General features: G+C 44.4%; 1 long non-coding RNA gene across 2 annotated transcripts; it reads right to left on the reverse strand.

The window, feature by feature from the left end:
- Positions 1-170: 170 nt before the first annotated feature.
- On the reverse strand, positions 171-18818 carry LOC137165519 (uncharacterized). Of its 2 annotated transcripts, none has more exons than XR_010923398.1 (6): positions 18669-18818; positions 8406-8633; positions 8091-8172; positions 2657-2928; positions 1886-2011; positions 171-709 (listed from the first exon to the last, which is right to left on the reverse strand). It is a non-coding gene; the product is annotated as an uncharacterized lncRNA (long non-coding RNA). The 2 variants fall into 2 exon arrangements; XR_010923397.1 differs by having other exon boundaries at positions 8406-8982.
- Between the last annotated feature and the right edge of the window lie 5538 nt (positions 18819-24356).

Raw genomic sequence — 24356 nt, forward strand, 5'->3', positions numbered from 1 at the left:
GAAGTGTGAAAAGTAAATTGAATCTTTTATAATGCGGTTATAATAAATAGAATAAATAGAATACTAATGTAAAGTGCCACAGATCTCTCGTTGTTTTTGCTGTATACAGACTAACACGGCTACCCCTCTGGAAGAATACTAATGTGTTTATCATGGTGACATTGTCCCCGTTAAATAAATTCATTTAATCTTCTACTTTACAATGGTCACAAGTATTCTAGCACTATAGTTAGATCTCTATTCTACAAACATACACGAGTAACTTTATTTCCAGGAGTTGTCCAATTTACCTTCAGCAGGATTAAGCCCAGGAATAAAGTTAAGCATCTGTGTGTTTGTAGGATTGGCACCTTAGTTTGTAAGCTAAGGCTGTGTATTAATAAAATGTAGTAGTTTGATTACATGTCTTTAAGCATAATACAACGTGCCTCCGCTCATATTTTCAAATATGGGGACATATGACATTCCTTCTGCATGCAAATCTTCCATTAACTTAATTGGGAGGTGTCCATGTGTATATTTGTTTACATTATCTATCACATTTATACTTGGAAGATATGAATACTGGTAAAGCAATTAGAATATATTTCAGAAAGCGTATTCAGATCTGTTCTTCTGATGGGTTTTCAAATTAGAATTTTACTTTAAACCTGAGAAGAATCTCCCCTGGGCTGGCATGGCTGGTTTCTGTTCTTCTGCCTTTTTAGATCTGAGGAAATATGTTTGATCTTAAGTTAGATAATTTCAACTGTAAATGTTATTCTACATCTGTGCTGTGGTTGTACAACGTGGAAAGTTTAAGATATATTATGTATTAAAAAGTTGGCATTTAAGTTGGGTCCTGTTCTCATAAGAACGTAGGATCTCGAGTTGAGTCCAGTTCCTGCTATCACAAATAACCCTGTCATATAACCCCTTTCAGAAATTCACCAAGCTTCATGTTGTCATGTAATGAACAAAAAAAAATTAACAGTAACAGTCCTGAACTATCTTTAAAAAGTGATAAGCTGTTAAGGTTAAAAAAATATAACTGCTCCATCAAGAAGCTTTAGCCTGGGCCCTGATCCAACAAAGCATTTAGGCACATGCTGTACATTGAGCACATAAGTAGTTAATAGAACTATTCATATGCCTAAAGTTAATCATGCACTTAAGTGCTTTGCTGGATCAAAGATGGATACATTATAGAATCATAGTGTCATAGAAATGTAAAACTGAATGGTACTTCAAGGGTCATCTACTTCATCCCCACACACTGAGGCAGGAATTGATATATCACACAGTTAAATGCCACTCTTCTGCACTGGTGAGAAAGTTGTCAATAGCAGAACTCTCTGAACTGGTACAGTTATTAATACCATAGTTGGTCACATAGACATGGAGATTTAAAAGGCTCTGCAACTCAGATATCATTGAGGGTCTGTCTACACAGCATAGAAAAACCTAAAGCTGGCCCATTCGAGTTGATTTGGATCGTGGGGCTGTTTCACTGCTGTGTAGACTTCTGGAGTCCAAGCTTTAGGACCTTCCCACCTTGCAGGGTTCTAGGGCCTACGCTCCAGCCTGAGCCCAGAAGTCTACACAGCAGTGAAACAGCCCTGCAGGCCCCGCCTGAGTCAGCTGGCACGGGCCAGCCCCGGGTGACTAATTGCAGTGTAGACATATACTCTCAGTTACAAAAAGAGAACATGCAGATACCACTGCCATGAATAGAGCAAACTGATATTTAACTTTAACCTTCGCCACAGAATGTGGGCCAGTAAAAATAAATCACATGGCCATAAAGAGTCACACATTCCTTTCAGGGGTCTTAGAAATTCCTTGTGCAGTTAAATCTTAAAAAAAAGAACAAGGATATCTAAGGACAGATTTTGCCCTTACTTACACCTGCGTAACCCCGAATGTTTGCCATCTCTGTAAGCCATCTTGATGTCTGATTCTGGTAGCATGAAGAGGTACAGTTGTCATTAATGTTATTGCCTTTAGTAGAGTGAAACGGGATCTGGTTACACTGTAAAAAGAGAGACGGGTAGATTTTGTCTGTACACCAGCAAAGGAATTTAGTTCTTTTTACTGAACATATACAGCTAAATTTATCCTAAGTATAACTCCATTGGCTTCAGTGGCATTACGCCAGGGATCAGTGTGGTACAGGGTTATTGTACTCTAGATAAGTTGCCTTAAAACAAAACAAAAGACACTTCAGTTAAATGCCTGACTCAGCCATTTTGGGTACTTTATACTTTAGCTGTCCTTGACAGAAGCTGATTCCATCTCTTCTGTTTTCCTCTCACATTTTCCCTGCTAATTACAACTTACCATCCCTTAGTCTCCAGATGCATGCATTAAAAACTGTGCAGATCACAGCAATAGGGAGCTTGCCTTCAGCTCTCTCTGCTCCTTATTTGTGTTGGGAAATTCTCCACAGCAGTCTATCCCCCTCTGCAATAGTCTCCTGGCGATCATGTCGCTATATGTGAAGGCTAGGTATTTACTAACAATATTTAGATTTTATAATTTGTTGTAAAAAACAGTAATGTGCATGTCTCTAGGTATTCCCTTAAGATGTGTAAGTAACATCTGTATACATCCTCAAAGCAAGATGGAGAGGAAAAGTAGGGGATTCTTCACAGCTAGTTATGAAAGGCATACTCACATCAAGCACAGGTGATCCAATTATACATTTTCATCTTAGCCAGAGGATTGCTGTAGAAACAACACTTGAGGCATTTTCCTTGGCACCAGTGTAATCCCCATCATGGAGCCATACGCCTTGTTTGGTAATTCTCCTGCCAGCTAAGCAGTATTGGGTTTAGTCGACTTGAGGGAGATCAAGGAAAACCCAAATGCTGCAGGTATTGAGTTGGTGAGTTTGTATTGCTGCCCTTCTTCCCAGGGGTAACAGAATTCCATGGCTTTGCAAGTCAGCTTCCCAATGAAGGGGACAAAAAAGATCATTGATGAAGAATCTGGGTATATTGTGAGTGTAGCATATGTTATTTACAGATGTGTTATCTAGCTAAGACATTTTTATGGCCCCCATTACCATAGTAGCTGAGCACCTCACAGTCTTTACCACCATATCTTTGAGGTAGGAAAATACCATTTTCCCCAATTTACAGATGGGGAATTGAGGCACAGAAAGGCTAACTGACTTACCCTAGGTCACACAGGAAGCCTCTGGTGGAGCAGGGACTCAAGCCCAGATCTCTCAAGGCCTCGGCTACTGCCCTAATCACTGAACTCTCTCTCCATTCAATATACACCAGTCTTGGAACCCAGATGGTCAAACAGCATGTGGGCAATTTCTTCTTTCAGGAATCTCAACCAATATTAATGACCAGTTCCCAGGAAGTAACTCTGTCTCAAAAATGGACTCCAATCAGAAACCAAAGCAGAGAGCAAAATCCCCCACAGCTTGCACAATTCTCTCCACATAGAGAGCATTGCAGAACAAAACTAATACCACACAGCTTGTCTTCCCAAGACTGAACATTTGTTCATACATTAAGAAAAAAATCTTGGAAGGTTACGTGCAATAGCACCAGCTGCTCATGCTTGCCTTTACATTATTGAACCAATACCCCACTGTAATGTGAGAGGTCACTGTGCGGTTATGTATTATTAATTATTATTTGTATTGCAGTAATCATGTAGTGGGACCCCAGTGTGCTAGAAATCTGTACAAACATAGAAAAGGATGGTCCAATCTTTTGCATGAGACATAAAATCAAAGTTGTGACTATTTGTGATAAAAATCCCACCATACTTTTCACAAAAATAGGTACATTAACCTCATTCAAATTACAAGTCTGCTAGTAACAGTCTGCCTGTTCAGCTGCGTTTCCTGCAGTTTCTGTTGAAAACATTATTCAATACCTGGACTAAAAAATTGTGTCCAGAACCAAATGAAAATTTTTGGAATTTTGACTAAAAGCTTCTGAAATTTAAAAAAAAAAATTTGTTGAAAGCCCTCTCCTCCTCCTCCCCCGTCCCCCCGGTCCTCCTCCTCTGTTCAGCAAATATAGTGGGTCAGACATTTTCAAAATTCCAACAAAAATTTGTCACAATATTTCTGCTTTTTTTTTTTTTAAACAGACGGGTAAAATTTTCAAAAGCACCTCAGTGATTTAGGAGCGAAGTCCTATTTCCAAAAGTGATTTAGGCTGATTCTACACTAAAAAGTAAGATTGATCCACACCCCTGAAAGGTGTAGGTAACCTACCTTTCCTGCAGTGCAGACGCTGCTAGGTTGACAGAAAAATTCTTTTATTGACTAGCTACCACCTACTGGAAGGTGAATTAGCTATGGTGATGGGATAACCCCTCTGGCCACTGCAGCACTTCAATGTAACCACTCAATACCCATGGTCAACCTATTTTTTAGGGTAAATTTGGTCTTAGACACTTAGGAACTTAAATCAATGGGATCTAGGACATTTGAAAACATTACTTTAGATTTCAAGTGGTCAGTGTCACAACAGCAAGAGAAGCATTTCCTATAAAATTTAGAGCTTGTTTATACAAGAAAATTGCACTGGCATAACTTAAGGTGTGAATTTAAACCAATATAGTTTAAACCAGGGCAAAAGGCTGGCATGGACATTCTTATTTTGATATAAAGTGACATCACTTCAACTGAAATATGCCCTTCTTAAGCCAAAAATGTGTTCACACTGTCTTTTCCATCACTTTAACTATACCAGTTGAAAAATCAATTCAAATTATCCCTACTCATTTAAGTTCCACAAAGTTAAGAGAATCGTGTGTCCTGTATTAGCAATGGTCATGAGAATTATGTTGCCAGAGAAATGGCAGAGCCCAAAAAGCAGCATGCAGTGATGTAGGAGTTTTAAAACACAGCATGAAAGTTATGGGATGGAACAAGCATTATGGAATGGAGAAAAGTAGCATTGTGGGAACTTGATCCCTAGTTCCCAGAAATCCCTGGGAAAATTATTGGTATCCCACAAAGCACTGCAAAAATGTCCCACAAAGTATTGCACTGGACAGTGGCATGAGGTATACTGGGATACCTGCCCATGGTGCACCATGTTTTCCTTCAGTACAACTGCTTGTGGTGAGTACATGCAGCACTGATGACAGCAGACAAGCATGCACATGAGGGATGTACAAAAGTCGGCAGCTGTATGTGACATAACTTGTGTTGACTGAACTTTGTAGTTTAGACATGGGCCCAGTGGAACTTTATGGTGTAGAAAACCCCTTAGTTGACGAAGGAAACTCCACTTTCCTGATTGAGTCTTGGTCTACACTGAAAAGTTATATCATGGATACTTCACGTATGGCAACCACACCTCTGGCCAACATAGTTATGTCGACATAATCCCCAGTGTAAACATAACTATGTAGACAGAAGAGGACTTCTGTCAACATAGCTAACATCATTCAGGAAGGCGGTATTCCCACCCCAAAAGAAACACCTCTATCCATGTAGGCTGTGTAGACACTAGAGAGTTATGCCAGTAGACATCCCCAAAGGGAGAGATTTCATTTCAGAGAGCAGAGATTTGGGGGACAGTCAGGGACAGGATCCATGGAGGCACTATGCCTTGGAGGAAGGAGGGGGGGCATTGTGGGTATCATTACCCAGCTCTCTGCAGAACACTGCTGCCACTCACAACCCCAGCTTTGCCTGTGCTAGACTCTCTGAGGTAAATGGAAAGCACAGAGCAGCAATTAGTGTTGCTCCTATCAGCATTGAGAGTTGGATCCAAAGCCCACTGAAGTCAAAGGAAAGATTCCGCCTCCTCCAGAGGGTTTCCACCCCCCCCCCCCACAGGCTCTGAAGTGAGCATGCCGTGTTGCATCTGCTTTCCCCTTCTCCTTCCCAGCCTCCACAGCAGTGGAAGCTTTTCTGTCCCAGTTTACTTTTATTTGTTCCTTCTGAGGCTCCCAGTCAAGGGGAGCATTTGTGATCCTCTGAGATGAAAGCAGCTATGGAAATGTCAGAAGTGGGCACTTGTAGGCTATGGACAAACCATATTTCTTGTACTCCACCTTTCTGCCAATACAGGGGGCATTCCTTACAAAACAAAAAAAAGCCAATGGCAAAATAGCTTCTAAGAATAGACAGAAAGCGGGCACTGATGCACAAGGGGGAAAAAATCACTTTTCAATCAAAGTAGGTCACCACCAGGCAGTTCAGATGGTGTTTAAATAGAGTTAAAATGTTTCAGGACAGACCTTCTGCCAAATCCAGCCAATATGCGGCATCCAGCTTATATTTGGATAGTGTGGAAGGAAATTTTAATGAAAACAAATCTACGCTGCAAAACATTTCCAGACTTGTAAACTCAGTGTTAGACGGGATGGAGGAGGATATTGTGAAAACTCTTCTCTCGTTTCAGATGGTTTTCTATTTCCCTCACATTCTTAGAACTTTTATGATGCTTTTCTTTGGATGCCAAGTTTACTGTCAGTATATTATATAGACCATGAACTTATCTATGCAGTCAGAACCTATTAAGGTTTATAACATGGATAATTGACTGAGTTCTGGCATTAATTGTTTTTCTTTGTAGTTTACACACAAACACAACACACACTTTCCTCTTCCCCTTTGTTAGCTTGGGACTTTATAATAAGCCATATATGTCAGTATGTGCATATATTTACTTTCTCTCTTTTGAACTTTTTTTGGTCTTTATTAGACCAAAGAAATATATCAAAATGATACTGGAAAAATCTGACCCAAAACTATAAAGTCAACAACTCCCTGCCCACAGACTCATAAGTAATGAGAATTTGGGGAAGACCAACCCAACCCCAAAAAAACCTGTAGAAAATTTGTTCTGCAATTATGAAATTGCAAACCAGTCCTTGCCCAGGACAAGTGAATCAGGTTCTAACCTCAGCTTGCAGTAAAAACTGAACACTAATGAAACATGCGAGTGTCAATATAACAATTAGCTTGGAAGATAATAGTCCGAGAGCCTTGTACAGATGACCTGCCCCTCCCCCCCAGAGGGCAAACTGGTTGTGACCCCTTATTTTTCTTCTTGATAAAAAAAAAATATATTCTTCTTCTGTATAAGTTGCTTGTTTATTGTTGGTTTTTTTAAGCCCTAAAAACATCAGAATTCTCCAGTCTGATCTTCCCCAAGTTTGGTGGAGAATGTCTATATAGACAAATGGTAATAGATCTCCCACAGATTTGCACCAATATAATTAAATGGTGGAAACCCCCATTTGTACGCAATTGTATCACTTTAAAATGGGTTATAGAGGTTGCAAGGCAAGCTAAATTAATAAGCCAGGTTTAAATCAATGTATGAGTGTATATACATGTATATGTATACATGTATGTACATAAAGATAACGGATTCAATTTAAATAATATTTTTTAAATTCACACCTTTAGTTAACCTGGTGCAACTCAGCAGAGACCAGATTGTAGAAAATGGATTGAGAGCTTCTCCAAACTGTGGTGGTAGTGAGAGATGTTTGGGGAATCTTTACGAATGACCACAGTTGTAAGCTCTTTGGGGCAGAGACTGTAGCCTTGGCGGACAAACATTTAAGTTTATGCGAATATCCTTTGGTAAGTAGGAATGGACTGCTGTCTCAGGGCCTGTAGCCTCCAAAGTCTTCGGTGAAGCACCTAGCATGCTTTTGGGTGCTACAAAATAAGAGTTGGAAATGGTCTGTTTTTAAAACCACATCCCTTTCCAATCAGGTTTCACTGAGGTAATAATTCTACCAGATCTCCAGTTACCAACAGAATCTACTCTGTTTCCCTGTGAGAAAGGGCCTGAATTTTTAAGGTAAAAAAAAAAAAAAAAAAAAAACCCACACAGAACATTTTGTTGCTGTCGAAGGAGAAACCACCATACATTTACACAGCATCCAGCTGCAGAAAACATCGGCCTCTCCGTAACCTCCTGTGCGGATTTCCTTCAACACACAAGGAACACTAAGGCCCGATTCAGTAAAACCCTGAATTACATTTTTTCCTTTAAGCATGTACTAAAGCCCCATTGAAGTCAATGGGATTTCAGCACATACTGAAGTGCTTTCCTGAACTGATGCCAAAGTCTGGGCTCAGTAACTAAGAATAAAAAGGTTACCTGCCGAAAACAATTTGAAGATGCAGAATCTTGGAGCACTGTCATTCAGGCCCAAACCCCAAAATGTTGGCTACGTTATAACCTGAAATAGAAGAGTTGTTTCAGGAGTCAAGAGCAATATGCTACATCCTTGCTCCCCATTTGCCCCCACTGCCCTCTCCCGCAGTCTACACAGGCCTCTCATCTTACTTCCTTACCTTTTCCCACTCTTGGCTTTGAGCCTTTGTCATGCTGCCTCCTATGTCTGCAGCAGCCTCCCTGTCCCCATCCATCAATGGCTCCCTCCCCTCCTTCACATACCTCTTTAAAACCCACCTCTTGAAAGAAATTCTTCATCCATTCCTGTCCTGGCAGCATGGTCCTGTCCTTGTTTGTCTTGTATTCAGATTAATCCCCGGTTGCGGGACCTAGGTACGGTATGTTCCTGCCCAAATCCTTATGCATATGTTTAGCTTTACACACTTGAGTCATCTCACTGAAGTCAACCGGTCTGTGCCCTTACTTCAACTGAGGCACATGTGTAAGTGTTTGCAGGATCAGAGCCTAGGTTTTAAAGCACATTGTGATCAGTGATTAAGAGTTAGGTGTTATCATAACTCTACAAATGTAATAATAATGCATCTTTATCCTCCAATACAAGGACAAGAACATCTACAGTTGGCTTCTCCTGGTTTTAAGGATGATGTGTTAACCCCAAGTGTTCCCCAGGAAGAGATTACTAAGCAAAACAGACAGCAGGCTTCTACAGAGGTGGCAAAATCAACTTCAAGATTATCCTTGTTTCAGGACTTGAAAATGAAAGCAGCTTTCCCTTTGCAGACACAGGCATGCTTTCAGAGCATGGCTCTTGCTGGACGTTGCATGCACAGGGTCCCTTGCTTCCACCCGCAGCCTGTGAAGGGGGTACAAATGTGTGTGGAATTCATTAAAAAGTCATGCGAAGAATTACCTTGGCCAAAGACAGCAATCACTTAATAAAATCAGTCAAAAGAGGCATACAGTGGACAGGGGTGACTATAGATGGATTTTGGCTTTCCATTCAGCAGTTTAGCATTCATTATCTTCCCAAGTCAACAAAGCATTCTAAACAGGTGCTTAGCTTTAAGCATAGGCTTACGTTCCATTGAAGTCAGTGCTATTTAAGCATGCTTAAGTGCTTTGCTGAATTGAAGCCTTGGAAAGTACAATGTTTTCATGCCAATACAATAGCTACTATTGAGGAAGGTCTTTAAAATGCTAAGTGCTAGATATAGATTCTTTTTTCTATTAAATAACATTCAGTGCCAAAGCAGGTTTCCTCCCACAGATATGGAAATAAGACAAAAGCACAATGGACAGGGGGTAAAATTTTCAAAGCCACCTATTTGATCCCATTTTCAACAATGACTTAGACACTTAGGGGCCTCTCTTACTGGACTTCTAAGTCACCTGGGCACTTTGAAATCCTGCCCAGAATCTGAGAGCGATTACTTTTCCTTACGCCCAAGTCATTTCTAAAAATGGGATCTAGACGCCTAAGTGACTTAGATGGTTTAGAAATTTTACCCTCAGTCCATTATGGTTTGATTTGCTTTTACATTTTTCAAGTGACAGGATAGCAAAGGGGGAAAAAATTTAAAATCCTATTTTAATTCTTCCTGATCCAAAACATCTTAGAAACATGAAGTATTTGAAAAGAATTTCTTTGGAGGGAAAAGAAAAAAAAAAAAAAAGTATTTTAATTTTTTGCTTTTTCTTTTAAAGGCTTCGCATTTCTCTGACTCAGATTATTTCCTGTAGGGCTCTGCCTAATAAGTATTAACAGAGGCTGGTTTACCAGAATGTCTATTAATGTGCACCATGCAAAGGGAGGGAGGGGGACGGGGCAAAACAAAAACAAAAACAAACCCACCACACTGAGATTGAACAAAACAAGTTCAGCTCTAACTATGACATATCGTTTTTGTATACTTGGACATGTTCCGGTGCTTGCAGAAGACCTAATGGTCAGCCGTAGAACATGAAATTTGTCAAACAAGTGATATGTAGGATCTGAAAGTCACAAGTGCTGAAGCTGGAAATGACTAATGAAGGTCTTTCCTCATGAGTGGGATTAATAGCACATCCCCCTTGACTCCTATTTCTCTTTATACCCTAAGGAAGTTAAAGAGTAATACATTCTTTGCCTTTTTAAAAAAATAGGGACAACACAGTTGATTAAATCTAGTATGAACCTAAAGCAACGTCTTTGTAATGACACATAATGGCCTGAAAGTTGTATCCATAAACAAAATGCCACAGTTATGATCCTAGACACTGTATCTTGTATTAGTGCAGTGCTATTGGACCAGTACAGTAGATTATTGTAGCATTTTGCATATAACTCTAGGTCTATGGATATTAAGAATACATTAAATTTAATATATTTATACTAAGGCTTGTTTACCCTGCTCTGGCACGATAAAGAGTCCTTAAAGTGAATATAATTGTACTTTACCTCCACTTCAAGGCCTCTTTTTCTGTCAGAATGGTGTCAAGAAGCCTTGGGGTAAATTTTTATATGCTAGGATGACCAGATAGCAAGTGTGAAAGACAGACTTATTTTTGAGGGTGGGGTGGGGGAGGGTGTATAGTTGCCTGTATAAGACAAAGCCCCTAATATCAGGATGTCTGTTCACCCTAATATACACACACACACACACACACACACACACACACACCATTATTTATCTGTATTATTTATTATACTAATTAGATTGCTATTATTTGGCTGATTTAATTACCTCTGAAAGGGTATTTTACTTTAACTCTAAATTATTGTAAAACTGGATACGATCAACATTTTTGTTTTGCATAATAAGTCAAATTATAAAACAAGTTAAAAAAAAAAACCCACCACCACCTCTAATTTTGTATTTTAGGATTTTTTAAGGATGGACAACTCACTACTAAAGTCTAAGAGATTTAGGTAGATACAGGTATCCTGTTATCAAATCTATGAAAGGCTCTTTAGGGTCATAGGAATAACAATAGGTGTGACTCGGGAAAGAAGATAGAAAGGCAGAGATGAGGAGGCTCAACCTGTCTCGGACATTTCCTTTTCTATGGCTTGCCAACAACTCAGACTGACAGCAAAATCTCTCTCTCTGCTGTCCTGTACCCTACTCAATTCCCATGTTCTCCATAACTGTGGATAATACCCACCATTCTCCCTGTTGCCCTGGGAGATGTAGGAGAGATGCCCTGGAAACTATATTTAGATTGGGTAGGAAAGCAAGTTAGCTCCCCCAGAGGCATGGGACAGTTCTCTGCAATGCTTCTAGTTCCATGTTCAGGACCAGCTAGAAAGAGGGGAACCTGAGGTTGAGAAGATGGTGTAAAGCAGAGAGGTCAGATCCTCAGCTGGTTCAAATTGTCATAGCTCTGTTTAAGTCAGTCAAGCTATGACAATTTCCACCAGCCAAGGATCTGCCTCCAATGTTATAAATGTATTAGGCAAGGGAGAATCAGGCCCATTACTTCATCTGCTGACCCAGTTTTCCATCCCTTTCTCTAGGTAGAACATTTAAGTATGAGTGATGGTGAGGTCTTCAGTGCCAACGCTCTGGAACAGCAGAGGAGGGAAATCAGAAACACAGTGTTATGTAGATATCTCTTGAGGAACATTGGGATCCAGGGCAACGTAGAGAGGATTAGCTCACGAAGCTCTTTCACACTGCCGTCTTCCCGAAAGCCCACAGCTTTGCTCAAAGAAGGTATGCTCTGATACTTTTTGAGCCATCTTCCACTGCTGACGTGGAGCAGTTTGTCCATGCACTTACTGCATTTCCACAATAAATTCCTCCTTTTTCCTTCAATGCAGAATGTAGTAAATGGATTTGTAAGTCTCCCTTCTTCTCCTCCTTGACTGACTTTGCTTTAAGCCATTAGAAATGGTTAAAGCCTTCATGACGGAGAGAGGGATTGATTTAAGATTTGCATTTTTGTCCTTCCCCCTGCATGTCTGTTTCTCCTGGAGGAGGTTCTGACTTTCACCTTTCTACCGTAGCAGCTCTTTCCCTGGCCTGTGCTGCCGTTACCTTTGGTGAAACATTCTAATGTCCAGGTTTAAACAGGGGGAAATAGTTATGGAAATGGGGAAATATTCCATTTCAAGTACCCTTCCTCTGAAATTCTTCCCTCAGCACTCGCTATTTTCAGACCGCTGTTCAACAGTGAAGCCTCCCAATCTCACTTTTCTGAAGCATTCACTCCATATCACTGATGGGGGAAATGAGGCACAGGGATGTGAAGTGTCATGCCCAAGCTCTCAGTCTGTAGAAGAGTCAAATGGAAAACCTCACAAGTTTCTGTGCCCCAGTCCTGTGCCGAGGCCACTAGAACCCTGCATCCTAACAATCTTGCCCCCCGTCTTGAACAATTTAAGTAAAACAGAAACCAGCAAAAACCAAACATCATCCCAAAGATGTATCCCTCCCCTGTTTAGAAACTGAGGAGACTTCAAAGCTGTAGATATTACAAACATATGTTCCCTGGATCTTGATGGGAGAATAGGGCTCGCGGCTATGCATTTAGCCATTTCTACGAGCAGGGATTTTATTACACAAATTAAATAATACAGAGAAACCAAGATCTACCACATTCTTAGTGGGTTTATTGCAGCTGATGGGATGAGTAGCCAAGTGTTGTAGATCTGTAAATACCACTGCTGGGACTTATTTAAAGAAGGCAAGTGTGAGTAGAATGGATCAGTAGGTCCAGCAAATGAAAGAAGAGTGCTATGGTCAGCGAGTTTCCCCCCCCCACTCCAGCTTTTGTTCTGGAAGTCTGAGGGGGCACTTGCTGCAGTAAGGAAAATCAAAAAAGCTTTGGTTACATAAAGAGAAAATAAAACAGGAAAAGCCCAGCTCGGAAGCGCTCGTCAGTGCTGTCATTATTACTGGGCATGGATTCAAAGGCTCCTCAACTCCACTGCAGTTGGCAAGGGACTATTTCATGGAGGTTCCCATGCACCCTCTAGGACCATATATACGCTTGCTTGTAGATTTAGTGCAAGGTGCTTGGGGAGTTGTGTGTGTTTTTAAAGCACTGGTGTAAGCGACAGTATAGCTAGGACTCAGAGATCATTGGGTCTTTATCACTGTGTCAAGAAAAACCTCTGAGCCCAGCCTGCACCGGGACTTACCCATTCGCTGATACCAGGGCAGGAGTGCCACTGCTGCCAAGCAGGCCCTGAGTTTGCTAGCTGCAGTCTGAGAGGGCCTCTAGTCCCCAGCCTCACCTCATTGCACACCGTGGGCACCGACGTAAGGGTTAGCAGGGCCGCTGGCTCCAGTCAGGGTGCTGCTATAGGCAAGGACGGACCAGGAGAGCTTCTTCTTGTTCAGGCCAGAAAAGCACCTACTCTATCTACACCCCATTCCACTTCTTACTGACGAGCAATGTCTGGGGAGAGAGCCTCCCGCTCTGAGTCGGTGTAGTTTTAGGGGAGGAGGTCTGTCTGTGCAGGGGAAACTTTCTAACCCATTTTAAAACCGCTTCAGCTAAACTAACTTCAATCCCAGGTAGAGTCATAGCATAGAATCTGTTTTAGGTGATTTACAGTAGCTTGACATTTACAGAACCAGTTCAACGAAAATGTGTTCAGTCACCTTAAAAATACCTAACCTGGTTAAGTAAGAAAGGGTCAGGTTGGCATAAGCCACCTAAAGCCAGGGCTATACTATGGCGGTCACTGGTTTTGAAGTTCATTTTGCTGACTAGGTTGTAGAAGGAGTTTGAAAACGGCCCTAGTCTAAGCTGGCTCCCGAGGGGTGCTCCCCACCTCTTCCAGCAAAAGGGCAGCCATGTCCTGCCCTCAGAATCTCCAGGTAGCCAATCAGAGTGTGTTCCTGTGACACAACACACGTTTCATTGGTTAAACTTGTTGCCATTCCATGCCCAGTGGAGAGAATTTTAGTGAGTGCAATTTCAGTTTAAAGGGGCTTAACTTGTGTTGTGCAGTTCAGCGTAGTTGAATCGCTTCTCTTTCTAATTCACTTCTGGACGCCTGTTGATTTTAACCCCACATAGATGCTGTTCCAGAACCTTCTGCAAAGAAGGAGCGTTAGTTTCGGGAGGATGGTGGGATGGGAGAGAAATATTTGAAGTGAGACTCTGACAACACCCAGAGACGGATGTCGTCGTGTTGGCATATGAAGTTTTTGTCCAACCCAAAGGGACAAGCTAACATGGCTGCTACAGTACAGCAATGGCCCGGGGAGTGACATTGGTTTCAAGCAGCACTGGATAGAGGAGCGATCTGTGGTTCTAGATGACGTATCAGTTTAAAGAGCATCATGAAATGTTTGCTAAGAAGCAGGGACTCAATCCTACATATGGCCAGTTGGCTTCTGTGAGGGTTCAGGGCAGCTCAAGCGCTACCAGGAAGAGGCAGGATCTAGCTGCTGGAGGAGCGATGAAGGGGATTCCCTGTCTGTGATGCAGTTTCAACCCCCTTTCTGGATGCTGCTAAGCCATCCCTAGCTGGGATGATTTTCATTCTTTGCCTCACAAAGAAATCCAGGCAGAGCAAACAAACCTTCTGCTTTTGAAATGCTCCGAACAATGTGCATTTCTAAAAATCATTTTTACAGGGAATAATACACCCACGCTCTCTGTGCAAAGCCTTTGCTCTCTCCCCCTGCAAACTATTCTTTCAACTCCTGGGTTAACCTTGCAAGCCTTGGAACACCTGTGAAATTGCCTGTTGCGGACATCGAACGTCGGGTGGGGGCTGCTGAACCAGTGCTGAGCCGAGCTGGATTGCAAGTGGAGGCTAACACTGTATTGAGCACTGTAGTCAAGGCTTCGTGGCATTCAGCACTGGTTCAGCAGCCCACATTGCGGATCGTGGTTAATACCAGGCTGTAATTTTGCTAGCGTACAACGCTAGGGCCTTGTCACGTTTTGGGTTTGCAAAGCTAGTTTGTGTTTGAACCTCCACCCCTTGTCATTTACGCCCATAAGCCACACCCCTAGCAATTAAATGTATTAGCTATTCCTGTTCTGGGTCTGTAGAATAGACAGACAGTCCCTTATTCCCCAAACACTAGGTTGATACAGCCAGAGGGTCTGTACATTGTGACTGTTGGCCTCCTCATAATTTTCCTCTCCTCCTACTTCTGCTCCTTTCCCCAGTTTATCACTCAGTCCCAGTCTCTGGTCCAGCCTTCCTCATTCATCTGCACTGGACTTTTTTTTCTGCTCCCTATCCCGCCCCCACCCGCCTGCTAAGGTGGTGAATCCCCAAAAGTTACAATGGAATTTCCAATCCCTTCAGGCCCAGCTCTGCCTTGCCCTGCACCTGGTGTCCTCAATCACAACTGTGTAAAAAGCACCCACTCTGCCCTGGTAGTGTTGTACACTCACTGTGTGCAAGGCTAAGTGAGCACACAAGTACAGGGCAAGGAAGGAATTTGTCCAGCCCTGGCCTGAATGTTGATTGTCTCCCTATTCTGGATCATGTCTGGAGCTCCCAGATGGAGATTTGCCCTAAAGGCTCCTTTTCCCTAGCAGCTCAGTTGCTCTTTCGCCCCAGAGGAAGACCCGGTTGATTGGGGTCTCTGGATTAGAGGAGGCTGCAGAGTTCTGAAAGCAGGGGGGAGGAAGGAGGCTTATTTGGCTGGTGGAGGAAACTCCCGATTCTCCCTCTCCCCCTCCCATCTGTGAAGGCACAAAGCTTTTAGCAAGTGACAACGGTTCTTTGTTTAGCCACCCATGCTAACAGGATAGGACTTAATGGGAAAAGCCGTGAGCAGTGACAGTACATAGAGTGAGTGCCCAGAAAGCTACTGCTAACAAGGAGCTGGGAACAGAATCTGCTTTTGAGCTATAAAGGAAGCAGGGCCCAGAGGAGGTGAAGCAGGGTCAGTGTACAGGTGCGAACGGCAAAGAAGGAGCACAGAAGAGGTGGCATAATAGAGTAGCAATTTCCTTCTGGACAGGCTCACCACCCAAGTGGTGGAGGGGTCAATCACTTTCTTTCCATGCAAGCAAATCATCCTTTGTTGGGAAAAGAGGCAGAGAGGCTTCCGACTTTCTTAAGTTCCTTTCCGCACTGCCTTTCTACAGTCAGGGGTTGGCTCTTTGCTGCCAAAAGAGGTGCCCTTCTACAGTGAGATAACAAGTTAACCATGTCTCTGTAAAATCTTAGTGGAAACAAGGCACAGGTAAATTTCACCTCAGTGTAGTTAGGGAGCCCAGGGTTGACCTCACCTAGCTACATCAAGGTGAAATCTACAGAACCTCATCTCTGCTAGCATTTTATAAAAAAGACAACCCAGGTTCTCTCGCTGCAAGAGCAGGCCTTTTTTGGCAGCAAAAAACACAGCCAGTGTGACTCTGACCGTGGTCACAGTAACTGATGTGCTGGGAGGAGACTGCGTTTTCTGTGGTTAGAGCAAAGGGCTAGGAGCCAGGGCTCCTGGATTTGATTCCCCGTTACCACTAGCTTGTATCTGTGGGTAAGTCACTTAGCCACCCTGGGCCTCAGTTTGCCCATCTATAAAATGGGGATAATACCCACTGTCAAGGTGGGCTGGGAAACTAAATTAATGGTTCCTCTCTACTGCTTCAGGGTTATTTTTTGATCACAGGCACCCAAATCCTGTCCTCCCCCCAAATGGAAAAAAACCACCAGAGGCTCTTTGGCCACCTTTCAGGCATGTAGTTTTAATCCTTAACCGATAAACATCACACTTCGTGTCTCTACACTGCCACAACACGGCCCCGTGCTCTCCTCTGTTCGTCACCCAGCCTCTCTTTAAGGTTCTGAGCCTAAGGCCAAATTGCACCTGACTCCTTCCCCACTGGGAGGCCTTCTTGAGCCGATTCTGAAACCCTCTCCTGAGAGTTACCTTTAAACGCCCCACCCAGATGTCTGGCTTGATGGGGCAGGGCGTTCATCCTGCCTGCAGGGGCACAGATAGAGCAGCACCCTTGTCAAGGCAGGGAGCGTGTTATTGAGGTGTAAAGCACCTCAAGCCTGTATGGCATCAAGTAAACCCAGACAAGCTGCACCTCACCTCTTGTATCTATTGGGGCACATCTGTGGCACCCCCATCACCGTCACAGACAGCTAAGTGCTAAGCAGAGAAGTAGAATGAATGGGACAGATGCTTTGATCCTATTTGGGTTCCGGGACATGGCTAAAAGCCCCTCCCCCAGCCTCAGGTTTGGTGCTGGGCAGGCTGCTGTCAAAGTGACATTGTTCGGTGAAAACAATATAATAACGTCACCCTCTGTGCTGAGGAGCAGCCTGGTGCTGCGCCGTGTTGGTTTTGCTAACGGACTGTTCCAGGTTGGCTGGCCAGGATTTGCACGTATTTCAAATACAAACATCTATGTTCAAAAAAGGTTATTCGGATCGCAAAGCGGAGCACTTGAAAGTTAGGAAATGTCAGACCAACAATGGTCCCAGCCCCTTAATTCTCCCCCCTTTGCATCCTTCCTGTGTACCAAATGAGGCCAGGACCTGTGGAAAATAGAGTGTGGGATCATGAAAATTAAAGATCATAGCATGAGGCATACACTCCTGGGGTCTGCATTAAAGGTCCAGGGACAACGGTCAACCTGATATTTGAACCTGCGCTTTACTTGGTCACCTAAATAATGTTCTTTTAACTGATCCTTGTGGGTAATTTCCCCACAGTGTTTTTTTAAAAAAAGAAAAAAGGTAAAAATAAATTATGTGACAGACACCTGGAACAGCCCCCCGCCCCGCATCTTCAGTTGAATCCCCAGCCTTCCAGTGCAGACGGCTAGGACTTTAGCTGCCAGGCAGACTCCTTTAACTAGCAGCAAGAGAAGGCTGTTTTCCTACCGATGGGGATGGGCTAATGGGTCCCAGCAGTGAGCCGTGTGGGATGGAGAGCAGGAGGGAAGGGAAGTCCAGCCAGGTCTCGCTTGCCGATAAAGCCTCCCTCCCAGCAGCCTACTGCCTGTCTGTGATCCTCTGCCCACCTACCAGTTCAGCCAAGAATTCAGCACGAATCCAACTGCTCAGTGTGAAATGTGCTTATGAGAGAGGCTCGCCAGGCCTGGGGAGAGGGTCATTGGATTTGGGGTACACACTGACAGCAGAGCACCCAGAAATTCAGTCATCCCTACCTAGGGCTAGCGCTGGGGTGCTGGGTCTCCTACCCTTTGTAGGCTTTTCACATCCCCAGGCCAGGACACCCCCTGGGGCAGCATCAGGGGATCAGTACGTCCACCCGGTGAAGCAGTCAGCAGCTTGGTTTGTGGTCATGCAACTGCACAATCAACAGTTCAACTTGCCGGGCACGTCAGCCAGGCTAGATCTCAGGCCTCCAAAGGTGAGATGGAGCAAACAAACAATCCATGTTTCCAGTCATCTGGCTGGAAAGTTGGCATGCAACCAACCCTGCGTATGGGGCTGGGAGGAAATCCAGGCCCACCCTGCTCCCCTGGGTCCCAGTCCCGGCCCCTAGCAGTGAGGGGCAATCCCACCACAGGCTCAGTGGGAAAACATACAGTCGCTGCCTCGCTTCCCCACGGCACAACCAGACCACAGCCTTGTTTCCCTGGGCTTTTTCCTACCCGCTCCTGCTGGCGCTGCTCCATCATCACTGGGACCTGGCTCGCAGGCAGGTAGCCGTTCCGGCTCCTAGGGCAGTGGGTTACTTTCTCTCCTTGCTACTAGTCACAAGCTTGGCTGAGCCCACAGCTCCCTGGAAGGGACATCTGCCTCCTCCCCGGGTCCAAGAACCCCACTAATTGGCAGGGCCCTGCTCTTATAGTCGCTGCCCCACCCCTGCACTTCCTGCCGAGGGGCAGGGTGGAGTTAACTGTTCCCACCTGTGGGGGTGTTGTTAACCCTCTCGGGCCTGGAGGGAAGCCACTCTGCCTCATTACCAGGCTTAGACCAGCCCTGGGGACACATATGCAAACCACTTTACTGGCACCATCATAGCCTTTTGTGGACATTGTGCTCACATGCCTCCCAGTTCATTGCTTGTGCTGGTTCACCAAGCTGAGCAGAGCTCAGCTCAGCCTCTGCCCAGCTGTGGAACGGCTGTGGGCGCCCCAGGGTAGGGGCAAGAGATGCACCAGCACAGTGTTTTGCAAACAACACCTGAAAGCGGCCTGCCCACATCATGTCCACCCAGAGCCAGTCCTGTCCCCACCCCACCATCCCAAGCACTGCATGGAAAATAAAGGCTCAGGAGTCTCTCAACATGGCTCCCTGTGTTAGTTACTAAAGATCTCACTAACCCATTTTGCTCATCATATTACAAGCTTGCCTCTTTGATAGGCAGGAAGAAAAATCCCTTGATAGGATTTGTGTGTAATTAGCTCGTTTATTCATTTAGCAGGCCTAATTCAGAGCTCAGCAATGTGTGAAAAGTGCGCAGGGTTTCAAATCTGCATGGAGTGCAACCAGCTTAAAGCACTACCTGATAAAGGGACAAATCTGTTAGAGAGAGAGGCATTTACCATGCACTGGGTTTGGGCTGGTAAATTCAGTATTTATAGTAAAGCCCCTCTTAAGAAAGGCCTGTCAAAGGAAATAAACCTATTAAGCAGAAATGGCTGCTGACTGGCCAACAAAGCAGGGAGGTTTTCACTGTACAAATTACTGTGTTTTTGCAGGGAGATATGTTCCTCAGCCGGGTACATGGCCAATCACTTCCACAACAGCACAGCGTGGACTTTAGGGCTTGCCAGAAGCCAGGGCTGAATTTGCCCCAAATCCAGGCGGAGACGAGTCCGTGTTCCAAATTGGCTATGACCAATACAAACATCCGTGTGCTGGAAATTCCAGTCCATGGATCCAAACTCACCCACAGGCCACGGCGGTTTGACACCAGTATTTACTTCGGCCATCTCCCTGTCTTGTATCTAGTAGATCCAACACAAAGAATTGCTACCATGAGATAAAGCCTACAGTTGACCTCTGCACTGGGGTTCGTCCACATTAGAAAACACAGCTAACTGGATGTGATCGCTTGAGATTCAGCATCTATTTCCCAGCTTAGTGGCTTCAGTTAGCCAAAGTTGCCAGAAATGTTCTTGCTGCCCGTGTAAGGGGGAACGTGGCACACATTACCTACCTACACATTACACAAGGCCACGTTTTTCTGAAGCCTCTTGCTATGGCTAACAGATGAGAACATTTTATTTAATAAATATTTGTAATGAAACAATAAAGGAACCAGATGCTGAACATAAACATTCCCCTATAGGCTAGATCCCTTCAGAGCTATAATCAGTCAGTACTATAGAGCACTAACGTCTCCTGAAAACTTACAAGCATCCACGTTTAGTTTTGCTCCTTTAGGATGGTGCTAACTCGGGCCGCCTCTGTTGGCTGAACAAGACTTTCGTCTCTGTGTGACCAGGAACAGACTTGCCCTGCTTCTTGCAGAACCAGGCCAGCGCTGCTCCCGTTTGTCCTTTCCTAAATAGTCTCTGCTTATGCAAGACCACTCCAGCTCATGCTTCGCTGAGTATTTCTCACATACTTGCTTTCCTCCAAGATTTAGGGTAACTAACTGGCAATGTGTCTTCCTTGAACGCATGACCCAGGGGAGCTCAGGGGAAAAGAACCCTCTTACAGCTGGTTTAAAATTAAAAACCACACTCCTGCCACCAGAAACAGAGCAACTCTCTTGGGGGCCTTGTGCGGACAGATCATTCCCTTCCTTCTCTCTTCTCCTGTGGGTGGCACTATGTCAGGGCCTAGCCTGCTGCAAAGCCAGGCTCCTGGCATCCTACTGCACACAGCTGGCCCTGACAGAAGCTGTTGGATTGACTGTGCTTCTGGAGTCAGCAGGCTGATATTCAAACTCAGTAGCAGGAGCAGTCTGGCAGCTACTTGATGCATTCCTAGCCTGCAGCTTTGTGCTTGGTCCAGTCTCTGCCCCCACCTTTGTCTGACTGCTGGTTCAGACCCTTGGCTCTGCCCTGTGTCTATGACTCCAGTTAACCCTTTATCTTAGGTTTTGGTTTCTCTCGCTCAACTATGACCCTCAGTTTCGCTCCTAGAACCTGCCCCGTCAGGCAGTGGGAGGCTGGCGTCTTGCTCCCACCACTAGGCCAGGCTGCCCATGACTTTGTTACTGACACCGTAACACTATGTGAGCTTTCAGTAAGGGGACCCTACTCTTCACTGTTTTTGTCAGGATCTCAGGACCTGCAATTGCATCAGGGGAACCCATCCAAAAATGACACTACTGCTTTTTTGCCTGTGCAGTGCAGTTAATTCAGCGTTCTTCTTTATAGTTTCTGTTCTGACATGCAGGAACTGGGAATTATGTGGTCCGAAGCTTGCACCTGAGAACTGAACTGAGACACACATGGGGCAAAAAAGAGTTTACATGAAAAATATTTAGGCAGAGAGTAATGAAGAGTTTCAGATGTAAGGAATAAATCCTCACCACATACTTGTAAAAGGAGATGAAGATCATAAGAATTTCAACAGATGGGGACACTTTCAAGCATGGAGAGTTTAAATGGCTTTTCCAAGTTCTCAGAAGGATTCAGAAGCAAAGCCAGAACTAGAACACAGGTGTTCTCTGATCTCAATCCACAGTGAGTTAGAAACAGACAGTTAAAAACCAGATTCACCGCTGAAGATGCATTTGGATGAGATTAGGGTGATGCGGATACATGCCTGCAGGCCTGCAGACTTGTCACTTACACATAATACAGGGTAATGCTAATAATCTGGCTTTCAAAGTACCTGATTTTGTCAGGCTGCTGCTGAAACAAAGCCTTTTTTATTTGTAATAGCGAAGAGAATCTTACACATCCAGCCTTTTAGGTGAATGTTTATTTTACAGTAAAGCTGCACCTGTTTAAACGGTGTCATTCCTCTCATACCCAGCTAATTTAAGACCTTAAGCACACACCTGCATGTTAATAGGGAAATCAGGTAATCGTGGCATGCAAGGAAAAAAATACCTATTTATGCCAGCACTATACCACCATGTCCATAAGAGGGCACTGCCGTTCTCTCTGCCTGGGTAAACAGTTTGCAGAGATAGGTGTTTAAATTTGCTGAAATTGAAAGACTAGTAAAACAGTCATTAAAGAGAATTGGTAGGAAGGAGATTTATCTCCCCTCCCCCCCCACAAACCAGCCATTAAGTAAAATAAAAACTGCTAGTGGCAAAGACTGCTCAGCACAACCCCTCCCTCCTTCCTGCAGCCCCCTGGTGTGGTTTTTGCCATCTGCCGGGAGGTTGAACAACATTGTAAAATCCTGCTCTGAGGACACCATGCAGAACCCAGCCACAAAGGCCAAGGGGAGTGAGGAAAGCAACTAGTTTTCACTTGCCAACGCGGCAGGAGGGGACACAAACCCTTTTTCCTCCCAGCAATAAACGGCCTGTCAGGAAGATCAAAGCAGAGACACATTTCGCTAATATTGCTATCATGTCTCGGTGTCAAGCTGGCCCAGTCACCCGGTGCAGAAAACAACAGGGGCTTGGGAGTTTAAACAAATATTTGCCAACAAACCCTTTCCTTATGGCCAACTTCTGCTCCCACTCAGCTAGAAACCCAGCACGACTCCACGGAAGCTCTTTTCTCAGGTGTTGCTTAGGGGGTGGTACCTGGTTTGTAGAGAAAAGTGGATGGTCTGAGTTGGCCAGTGAACTTTGTGAGCACTTTTGACTTATCGGGGTTAGACCGGTCTAACTGAGAGCAGAACAGGGTACTGTAGATGGCAAATGCGTAATTAAGTTGGGATCCTTCTTTTCTGAGAAAATGACCCCTACACGCAACTTCCTGCAATAGTTTTAACATACACAGTGTGCAGTTTTTCCTTTTCCTTTCCACTAGCAAGAACTGAACCTAGCTGGAAGGGGGGTTCTCACTAAATGCATACACACGTATGTAGTACAGGCCTAGCTAAAGGGCAATCAGATTTCATGCTCCCCCTCCCCCAACTCATCACAAGCATCAAGAAGGAATCCAGCCCCTTCCTCCTCCTGCAGCAGCATGCAATTGCCTAGCTGGAGTGAGTGGCTCTATTTAACCTGCCTGTTAAAGGCTTGGAGTTAGTCAGTTCTATAGGCATGAACTCAGGACTAGCTGGAGCCATGTTGTTTCTTGGGCCTTCTCTCCCCACCCTCTGACAGAGTGCAGTGATGCTTTGTTTACTAAGATTGCGGGTCTAGATGGAAGATGCAGAACCAAGCCTCCTCCATAAGAGGAGGAACGTTTTCCTCTCTGGGCAGTGAAGGAATGGGAACCCTTTCATAACCCTTAAAGGGCAGAGAGGTCAGCTTGCTCCGCCAGGCCAGCCCTTGGAATCACATCACCCTCCCCTTGCAACATTCAGACCCCCTATAAATACTCTCCTTCCTCACTCCCACCCATGAGCAGATGCTGAGGCTCTGTCTTGTAACATGGAGAGAAGTTTTTAGCAGATGGTCTTTGGCTTATTTCTAACCCCCCCTCGTTTTTGGATGGCTAAACAGCTATTTGATTGCCAGAGACCCGTGGCTGTCAGGGTATTTGACAACTGGGACTCTTGGGTAGACAACAGTAAATAGTTATTAGGGAGAATCTGATGGCTGGGTACTTGTCATTTTTCCTTATCACTTAGTGAACTAAGACCAGATTGGGGTGATGGGGCAACCAGCAGCTGGTGAGCAACAGCTAAAGCAAGGTTACAGGCTGGCATCAAAAAAAGGATCAAGGACTGGTGGAGCTGAGCAGCCAACTTTCTAAGCCCCTTAAGACAACCTTATGGTAAGTTAACACGTTTAAGGCAGGTATAAGAAACATTCCTTTCTGACTCTGCGCACAATAGGCAGGAGCAGGTGCGTAACTACTTCCAGCCTTGTTTTGAACAGTTTTGCAAGTTTCTATTAAGAATGCAAGAACTAGATCACTGTTCGAGGGAATGCCCTGTCACAGCACAAACCCCCAGCAACTGACTGTACCACCACCAGCACCTTCTTTGAGCTGTGTTTAGGTAAAGTGCATTAATTAACCAGAGAAAACAGTATTGTTGGCAGCTTGTTTCTGTCATAAAGACACGCACATCCATCCTCCACTGCCCCCTACCATTTATGATCCACTTATCAATGCTTGGGAGAAATGGAGGCTGAGTAATATTGTACACCCCCTTCTCTAGGCAGAATCCTCCTTCAAGATGCAGTAGATGGGACAGGATGATTACAAGCCTTAAGCAGTGTAAGGTATGTACAACATTCACACCCCCACTTTATCAACTGGGGCGGGGGGAGTCTGTCCTGGTTGGGCAAGGAAGAG

The sequence above is a fragment of the Emydura macquarii genome, unplaced genomic scaffold (genome assembly GCF_026122565.2).
Source record: "Emydura macquarii macquarii isolate MOO-44397 ecotype Brisbane River unplaced genomic scaffold, CSIRO-AGI_Emac_v2 contig_2768, whole genome shotgun sequence".
Lineage (NCBI taxonomy): Eukaryota > Metazoa > Chordata > Testudines > Chelidae > Emydura > Emydura macquarii.